The sequence below is a fragment of the Lolium rigidum genome, chromosome 2, assembly GCF_022539505.1.
Source record: "Lolium rigidum isolate FL_2022 chromosome 2, APGP_CSIRO_Lrig_0.1, whole genome shotgun sequence".
NCBI classification, from domain to species: Eukaryota; Viridiplantae; Streptophyta; class Magnoliopsida; order Poales; family Poaceae; genus Lolium; species Lolium rigidum.
Window position 1 is genome coordinate 41349501 of NC_061509.1, and position 9601 is coordinate 41359101.

Below are 9601 nucleotides of genomic sequence, written 5' to 3' on the forward strand. Positions count from 1 at the left end.
ACTCTCCACAACATCAAAAACAATACTTTGACCACTACTCTTAAGACTCTTAGTGATAGTATTAATATGTTAGTAATAATATGCAATCTGCGACGAAAGAAGTATTCATGGCGAATCCAGTCATACCATTTTGCTGAGTGTTTAATAGAAAGTGTTAAACATCTAATGTGACGACAAGGGGAGAAAATACATTGTCCACAAATCATACCAATTTGGACCAAACAAAATGTGCATTGTCTGTTACCTATTTGGGGACGGCGGGAGTATCAACTACTGTAGACGAAACAACATATAAATCACACTACGACTTGATAGATCCATAACAACGAAAGACTAATCATTGGCATGTAACAAATGGTACAGGTATAACTGCGAGAGAACTAAGGAGGTAAACTGAAAGCAATGCAGCTAGATGCAACAGAAAGACAAGTGAAAGTGCACATCCAGTAGAGATGGTATAGAACATCAGCAAATAAAGAGAAGCCAGGTGGCTAAAGTCATAAAAGGATGGAGAGCTGCTGAGGAAGGGATGAGGAAGCAGGGCCTGGAGAAAAGATCCAAGATGGCAGTAAAAAGGAAGGAGTCAAGTAAAGAGCTGCAGATTAAATCTTACAGTCCTCTCTTTGAATTTGGTACTTGAGAAATGGAAGTAAAAAGGAAGGCAATATCTGAATTTGTTCAGATATCTTAACGTACATGCAGAAGATAAGCCTACCTGCTAATTAGTATATCACAATAGCACATTTAACCAGACAATCATCTTATGAGTGGTGCAAAAGATCCGCTGCATCATGTCCACCACCAATGCCTGTTTTATCAATCATAAGAAGTCGACCAAGTAACACACGATGTCAATCCAATGAAAAGACAAATAGATATGAGGGAGGCATGAACGAGATAATTAAGCAAACTCGCAGCTATAATTCGAAGGGAAAAAAACACATTTTGTAAAACATTATGAAAAGATAAACAAAACCACACATATTGTCGAACTAAAAGAATATTCTAGGAATAGTATATGCTAATGAATATTGTACAAATGAAGAACATGCACATTCAGACACTAAGTTGCTCAGTAACCGACAAATTATCCAGAACTATAAGCTCGTTCCATGCCACACGGAATAAAATAAAAATACAATCATACTAATAAATTGTAGCACAAATGTGGTCGTCGGTATTCTAATTTAAATTATCTTGAAACAGATTTAGCATGAAAACCGAAATGAACACCACATATTAGTTTTCCCAGGCACAGATGCCAGTAGGACTCTCCTAAATTGGTAAAATGAGCAATTATTCGTAAATTCAAATAAATTCATCAATACGGGATTAGTGCTATTAGCAAGATTAGAAGAGATAACAAATACTGAATGAAATAAGTAAAACTACTTTAAAGCTTCCAGACACCTATTGAGCCACCTATTTGACACTTCAGTTAGTTCAAGCGAGTTTTTCATGTAGTTATCTTCAACTTCCAAATGTTTTGTCTTGTCAAAAAACAGCACCGCAGCTGTGCACTAAAATCACCATTACAATTTTTTTGGCTTATTACATTTGTGAATAGGCATACAAGAAGGAAATTTAGTTCAATATTACAGAAATTATTTGTGAATCTTGGTGTTAGTTGTTTTGTTATATGGATATTCATATAACAAACTGACAAAGACAGTTAGCTAGATCCAACTTGAAAAACAACAAAATATACAGAAATGAAGTTAACAGTGGAGCAATCGCAACCACTGTCTTGCTACCAAGCATAAAATAAATTAGATACGACTAACAAATCCTTTTTTTCTAAATCATAATCATCACATAAAACGCAAACACACAAGAATCGATACAGAAATACTCCATTGTGAATTGTGTTCCATGAAGAATTATCAGAAATGAACTTGATTCTGTTGTAACCAATATGTGAAAGCATGATATTACCTGTAGCGTAGACACACTCGAATGGGTGATAATGGCAGAGGAAATTGGTTTCACAAAGCTTCTTGAATTGCAATGACTCAAGATGGACCATAAAGACGATGGAACATGCACACAGGTACACCACATTATTTTCCTCAGCCAAACCTAGTATTGTTGCTGATACTTGCGGTGAATTTAGGGGAAGTAGCTTGTCCAGTTCAATAGTTCTTCCAAGTGCCCATGAAGCAACACTGTCAGAATCAGTCTGTCTCTTCCACAATTGGATGCCACTGTATGTCGGGAAGAGTAAACCAAGGCCACCACCCTCTGCCCACATAATTGAGAAAAAGCCCTCTTTAAGCATATGCACTGGCGGCTGTAGCACGGATAAGCTTTGCTTCTCCAAATCAAACTCGAGAATTTCAACCAAATTCCCAGCAAGCGCCCAGTAAAGGGATTTCCCAACAAGCACGGCGGGATTGCCTGTAAACCAAGGTGGGACGACCACTTCTAGGGACCTCGGGTGAAGGCGGTGTTGAGATGAGATCACCCCATAAGCCAGTCTCCGACGAGTAAACGCAGGCGAGGACTCGCCTGTGTTGCTTGTGGTAGTTGTCTCCCACTGTCAAGACCACCTGGAAGTGGTCGACTGCTCCGGCAGGGCGAAGCACGGCCCCGTTGATCGTTGTATTCTCCGCATGAGTGGCAATCCCTGGGGGAATGGCGAGGCGGTGCTGGTCGCCGGTGACGGGGTCACACACCAGCATTTGGTTGGGCTTTATGTCGAAGATGAGCACGAGGCCATGGCGGCATCCGAGGGACAGGAAGCGGTCGCCCTCGCCGCGCTGCAGAGAGAGGCGTCCGGGCGGGACCTGATTCGGGGCCTCGAGAGTAGGCACGAAGTCCCCTTCTCTGACGAAGAACCCGAGGAGTGGAGGGTTGCGGCGGTGGTGGCGGCGGAAGCGGCGGACGAAGCCCGGGTCGGAGGCGAGGCTGCGCCAGCGCTTGCAGACGAGGGCCGCGCGTGGGAGGGAGGAAGGCTGCGGCGGGAGGCGGAGGAGGATCTCCCCGAGGATGTCGACATCTTCCGGCGGCGAGCGGAGGCGGTGACGCCGGCGGCGGCGGCAGAGGAGGAGGCGGAGGCGGAGGCAGCTCATCTCGCTGCTCGATGATTGGATGCAATCATCCAAATGCGCAGTGAACTGCAGGCCGTAATGTGAATAGCGGACAGCCCAAAACTGGCCTTTCTTTTGGGCCAAACTGAAGGGAAAGTGCTTTTGGCTCTCCCAGTGTTCTCGCTATTTTTAAAAATTAAAAAATATTTTTATCAGTTATCAAAAAAACTGGAAAAAATTTGTACTTTTTTTAAAGAAGAAGAAAATGAAGCAATTATATGCAGAATCCGGTGTTACAAGCAGTTGGGTGTTACAGATAGGCAAAAGGACACCCGACTGTACAAGATGTTTTTGGTGCTGTCTGTAGCTGATGTGGAAACATACTACAGACACAAGCCGTCTGAACCGTTGTACAGGCCCTGATATTCGCAAAGACAATCCCGGTTGAACCGCATCGTTCACTGCTGGAGATTTGTAGTCATCTGGTTATTCAGTTAAACATGGTTCTACATTCTTAAGACTTTTGACGGTGCATGCAGCAGTGCTGCACTGGGTTGTCATCCTCGTAATGTAGCTGCAGGTCGAGTCTAGGCACAGCGCTCACTAACTTTGCTTGATCGAATTTTTTGTTTACCAATTCTTGCTACAATGAAGCACATGTTGATGTGTGCTACCCTGCTGCTAAGAAAAAGATAGGAACGCATGTATAGTAGCAAGAATTGGTGTAATGTTCCAGTGTCATGCGTCTTTCAACACCGAAGTTGTACTTGTTGTCGATGCCAGAACAGAACAATCTGCGTAGCATTGTGGTTCCTGATGTGAAGAGCATCTGCTATTTTCGCAGCCCATATGCTTCGGTTTGGAGAGGAGACGATACCCGAGGAGAAAGAGACGAAATGTGTAGCCGCTAACATTGTCCATGTCTCCGAGCTCTATGATGACAGCAATGCCTGCAGAAGATGATTGCATATTTCTTTATTTTTTCAGGCCGCGTCGCAGAAAATTCACTGACCTGCAACCAAAGATGGTTCTTGCTGGGATATTGGTTGCTGTAACAGTTACTAAGTGTTTATCCTGTCATCACTTCCTCTAGCTTTGAGCCTTGCATGATTGTGGGAGTGCTAGATAGGCTTGCGATGGTTTACAAAATTTTCTAACAAACAAAACATCATTTCTCGCCTTCAAAGATCCTACAAGATATTCGAAGGTCTAACATGGAAAGGCTTGTTAAGGTGGGGGCGCTAGCAGTTATCTGGGCGCTTTGACTGAGTAGAAATGACAAGATTTTTAATGATAAAAATTGCTCTTTGTTGCAGGTCATCTACAGATGTACAGGTATTCTCCGTTTGTGGTTACCTCTTCAGCACATGGAGAACCGAGACCTGTTTACGGCTGTACACGGTTGGAGGCTACGGCGAGGGATACTTTTTCCCTACATGGGTGGCAGCATAGTCTACGGATTGAAGCCCCACCCACACCTTAGGCGTTATATGATTCATCGTTTCGATATGTATTCCGCCTAGTTTCTTTTTTAGTTTGACATCTTTTTGGACCTAAGACTCATAAACGGCTGTGTGCACCCTGGTTGTGCAGAGGCTGGATGTAATTGCTTTCAAAAGTAATAAAACATCCTTTATCAAAAAAGAAGAAACAAAACCCAAGCTTGTTGTGCTGCCTCATGGAAATCATCCTCAAATAACCACAATTTTAAATAAATTAAAATTTTCTTGTACTTTACCACTGATGGTGAGGACAGTAGCATGATCACTTAAAAAAATTGGAAGGTTGTATACCGTAGGATTTGGATAAGCCGCACACCACTCAGCATTAGCAAATACGGAGTAGCAAGGTAAGTTCTCTATCGGGTGGCACAGTTCCGCTCGGTCTCGTTTGATCTTGATGAGGAATTAGCTGGTCTCCAGTGTTGTTTGGGTGGTGTGGTATGCGTGATTTTCAGATTGTTCGACTGAGTGATCATCGTTTTCGCTTATCTGTGGCATCTAACCTGGTTGGACATTTTATTTATCGTTTCGAATCTCGTATTTGGCAATATTTTCATGTCACTTTTCATCTCTTTCTCATGGACATCCAAATTCCTCGGTTTTCTCTTAACATTCTCGCTCAGTTGATGATCAAGGTGAGGGTTGGTCTTCTCCTCATGGGAAAGGAAATAAGTAGAAAATGTATGTGCTCCGATCGGTTGTGGGTCAGTGTGAATGCCCTTAACTATGTTCGGTTTAATCCAAATCTTGTTTTCTACGGCGTTCTGCCGAGTTGGAAAATTCATTGGAGAATTCTGGTTCGCTCTAACGATCATGATCACGGGAGTTTTTTTTTCGATAAAGGGAATATATTAATATCAAAAGATACCAGTTACACCCAGCCTCTGCAACAACGCCCCCACCCTAATGGCAGTACGGATGCACACAGCCAAAAAAGAGAAAAGAAAACTAAAAAATAAAAGTCCCGCTACAGCCTTCTAGACCTAGCAACAGCAATACAACCACCACCGTGACAACACCTGAAGTACGAGACTCTCCAAAAGCGACGCCTCCAAGAAGGAAACGAGTGCACCAGCAGACTGTCGTCGCCCGACCAAAGGTCTTAGGATTTCTCCCCGAAGATAGTCCCCACTCTCAAAACAATGCCTCCAACAAGAACATTGCCGAGGCACAACCAGTTAAGGCCGGACCTTGGGTTTTCACCACGAGAGGTAAGACTCCGAACTTCCCCTGTGCTGCCGCCCCCACATGCATACCACTGCTGCAAGCCCGGAACGCCAAGCAGATCCCTCAGCATCACGTTGACTCGAACCTCCTTTAGTCAGTCCACCAATCCGACCTTCATGATATTCCTTCTTCTGACCAACACAGAATATAGCTTCGCTACGCTCCCTCCGGAACCAAACGGTCGGAATAAAAACATGGGTGCGCGCGACCGAATACCACCCGATCCAGCAAACTGCAGGCAAAATATGCACTGTTCCATTCGCCAGCGGAGCTTTCCGGAACTCATCTCTCCAGCCAGATCAAAGCAAACTGACTTCCGGTAGATCTTCATCTTCGCTTGCGAGAAATCCGAGGACCGCCACCAAAAACAAAGCAAGACCAGCAGCCCCCAAGCCGCCAGTCCCTCCTGCCGGATCACCAGGGAAAAATACGGCAGCGCGGATCATGCGTACCACCGCTGAACCGTCACCGGGGGCGGAGGCCGCCACCGCTCCACCGAATCCTCCATGGCTACCGACGGAGAGCATCAGGCCCCGGCCAAATAGCCGTGCCGCCCGGCTTCCTCCACCGGCGCTTCATCACCTCCCATGGAACGCCACCGTGGAAACCCTCTCCTCCCCCTCGTCGTTCGACGGAAGGGGCGCCGCCACCACCGCCGGGGCCGGGGCTGTGGCCGGGCCGGGGTCGAAGCCGGGGCCAAGGCCAAGGCCGGGGCTGGGGCTGGGGCCGGCAGCAGCGGCGGCTGAGGTGCGGCGATCCGGGGGTGGCTGCTCGGAGCGGGGCGGGTAGATCCTCCGCCGCCGCCCGGGAGGGGGACGGGAGAGGAGGAGGCGGCGGCTAGGTTTTCAATCGATCACGGGAGTTGGACATGCCGACGTAAGTTCTCTGTTTTGGCAGTTTTCAGTTTCCTATTTCTCGAGAGAATTCTATGGTCAATAGGTGTGTTTTTGGCAGGACAATTCAAAATTTGAAATCTCATTATGCCTGGCCGGATTTTGAGACGGAATCTGCTTCTTTGTTGGAAATTTTGCGTGATTTACGTTTTGTGAAGTATTCAGATGGTCAGATTATGCATGATGCGGCCTGCGGGTATCTCATTTCTGCCTGATAGTGGGCCCTCCCAAGTGGCTTTTTCTTTATGTCTTGGGCCAGGAGTTCATTGCCATCAGAATGGGCCAGTGTATGTGATCGGGCTGCGATGCAAGTATTGTACACAAAAAGGTCACATTTTGCGTGATTGTCCTGAATTTCTGCATGATCATAGACAAAACAAAGGCTTATCTTGAATCGGAAATCACCTTCATTTACATATTTCAGTGATCCTAGCACAAAAAATCTTGAGTTTCCCTTGTTTGATCTTGTCGCGGTTACTAGGAAAATACTTGTATAGGACCCGGTCCGCAAATTCATCTCTCTGGACCAACTCTACCGATTGACCCGTCAATTGCTAGAGTTGCTCCATGGAGGTGAATTTCTGGACCAGTTCTCATAAAATTATTTTCCGCTCTTTTAGTTGTCCTCGCTGTCTTATGGTGGGACATAATTTGGCCAAGTGTACCAATACGATACATTGTTTGCGTTGCAAGGAAGAAGGGTACATAAAAGGCAAGTACAAAAACATGTTGGTTTGGCGTCCAAAGAAACAATTAAGTCGTATCCCATGATTTTCTCCCCGTCTCTCCTAAAAAACAAGATGTTGGAATGGATGATTTCGAAGGTTCATGTTTTTTCTTAAATAAAGAAAGATTTTTCGCTGAAAAGAGGCCGAGCAGAAGCCTGTTGGCCCAAATACGAAACGAGTGTAGTTATAATTGTATGAGTACGTGCAGCAGACGACACCTAGCTAGTAAGTGTTACTAGGCGGTAGGGAGGCAGTCGTAGCAGTACAAGTCTACGTCGATCTAGCCGGCCGGTACGCGCTGCGATTAATAATTAATTAATCGATTAATCGAGAGACTGGTATGGTGTTGCAGAGCATGATTGTACCAGCGACACATGTTTTTTCTTCATTTTCTTCTCCACTACAGTGCTCTCGTACCTCACCTGGCTGCATTCAGTTCTTTGCTGGTGGTTCCGCCGCCGCCATCAGCGAATCAATGCCATGTCCTAGCTAGCTAGCTTGCCTTCTCTTCCATTGCAAATTTGAGCTAGCTCATCTCATCATGATCGAGTTCAGACGTCGTTCTCTCTGTTGGATCCATCTTAATTGACGCGTCACGGTCATGCATGGCCTGGTCCAAATGCAACCGCTGAGTAAGTCGGTGCGGCAGCATAATGGAGCCAAGCTAATGAATGTAGCGCTTGGTATTTCATGTTACTAATAAGTGCACGATTGAAGTACGACTCGATGATGTACTACTACAAGAATTTAGGAGAGTGCCTCGTTATTTTATTGTCAAAAAAGCAATATGTACATGATAATAAGAACCCAAATCCGCGCATGTGATGATTTGAATCTAGGTAGTGAAGTTATACATCCACTTCTCTGATCAAATGAGGTAGGCTCACTTATTTCCCTAGAATGGCGTGTGCAATTTATAAGAGGGTTGAAGAAAATACAATTGAAATTTTGGGCCTATACTTTGTGGCCCATGAGTGATTTTATATTTCCAATAAATTTCAAAGTTCAACTTTGTGGCAGCCTAAATATGTCTGGGCTGCATATGAGTGATGAGAGGTGAGAGCTAAGTTTAGTTCCACATGAAAAATTGAGAGGAGTTAAACCATCTTATAAAGTGGGTTGTCCCACCACCACTTGGCAAGTGAGTGAGAAAAGGTGTGGTACATGCACGCTCCTCCTCCTCCTTGCTCGTGTTGTGCGTGTCGCGCTCGTGTTGAATGGATCGAGCCGAGCTTTATTTTTCTTGTTCACATGTTGTTAGGGTTTCCTAAGCCGTTGTAATCTCTTGCCTTACTAGCACCAAAAACATATCTAACACATGAATTGGGGTTTTGCCACCTTTCTCTGCTTCCGCGCTTAGCTTACTCCATCCTCCCAGTGGTGTACAACTGTGGATGGGGGAGCAGGTCTCCGGAACCACACTCGTATTTGTGATACTATACGAGAGGGCGAATTTGGTTTTTGGGATCGAAGCCCTCCGCACGACTGCTCAAGGTCTCCATCACTGGTCATCTTCCGTTCAAGTCGGGTGGTCCTGCGTAGCACCGTTTCATTGATGTCTACTTCGATCCATCTTCACCAACGTTGTCATCAACAACGCCACTGCATCGACAACTACTACATCTACGCATGATTGGTACGTGTGGTTCATCTGATCCTTGTTTTAGTCATAAATGTTGCATTATACATGTTGATTAACGCATCTACTATGTTCGAGCTCCATGATACTAGTTGATGTTGTCATGTTTAAAATTCTAAAATTAATCATAAAACATTGGCTAATTATCTAACAAATACTACCCATCCTGCCTAAAGGCCGGAGAATAAAAGATTGAAATTTGTGTGTGTCAGCAATAAAAGACTAAGGGTGTTGATAAAGTACTATTACCTCCGTTCCAAATTATGTCTTTTTAATTGACACTGCAGTGCTAGCTTTTTAAAAAAGGCTTGTATTTCGAAACTGAGGTATATTATATATTACTGTACATATCGCTAGGTAGGTTGAGAACTATGGCGGGCGCACTGCACAGGTGTGAGTTGAGCTACTAGTTAGCACTAACTTGGTCCAAGTATAAATCAACGTGTTTCTTTACTCCACAAATAAATCATCGTCTTGCTTCGCTAGCTGCTTAATTATTAGATGTGCTTGTTGGAGAGGCTGACTATTATTAGTCCGCCCGTTAGTAAAGTCCAGGCAAGGACTCATAAAATTCTTGGGAGTA

The 9601-nt window shown here is 44.8% G+C and overlaps 1 pseudogene; it reads right to left on the reverse strand.

Moving 5' to 3' along the window:
• Window positions 1-735: 735 nt before the first annotated feature.
• On the reverse strand, window positions 736-3071 carry LOC124689582 (annotated as a pseudogene).
• Between the last annotated feature and the right edge of the window lie 6530 nt (window positions 3072-9601).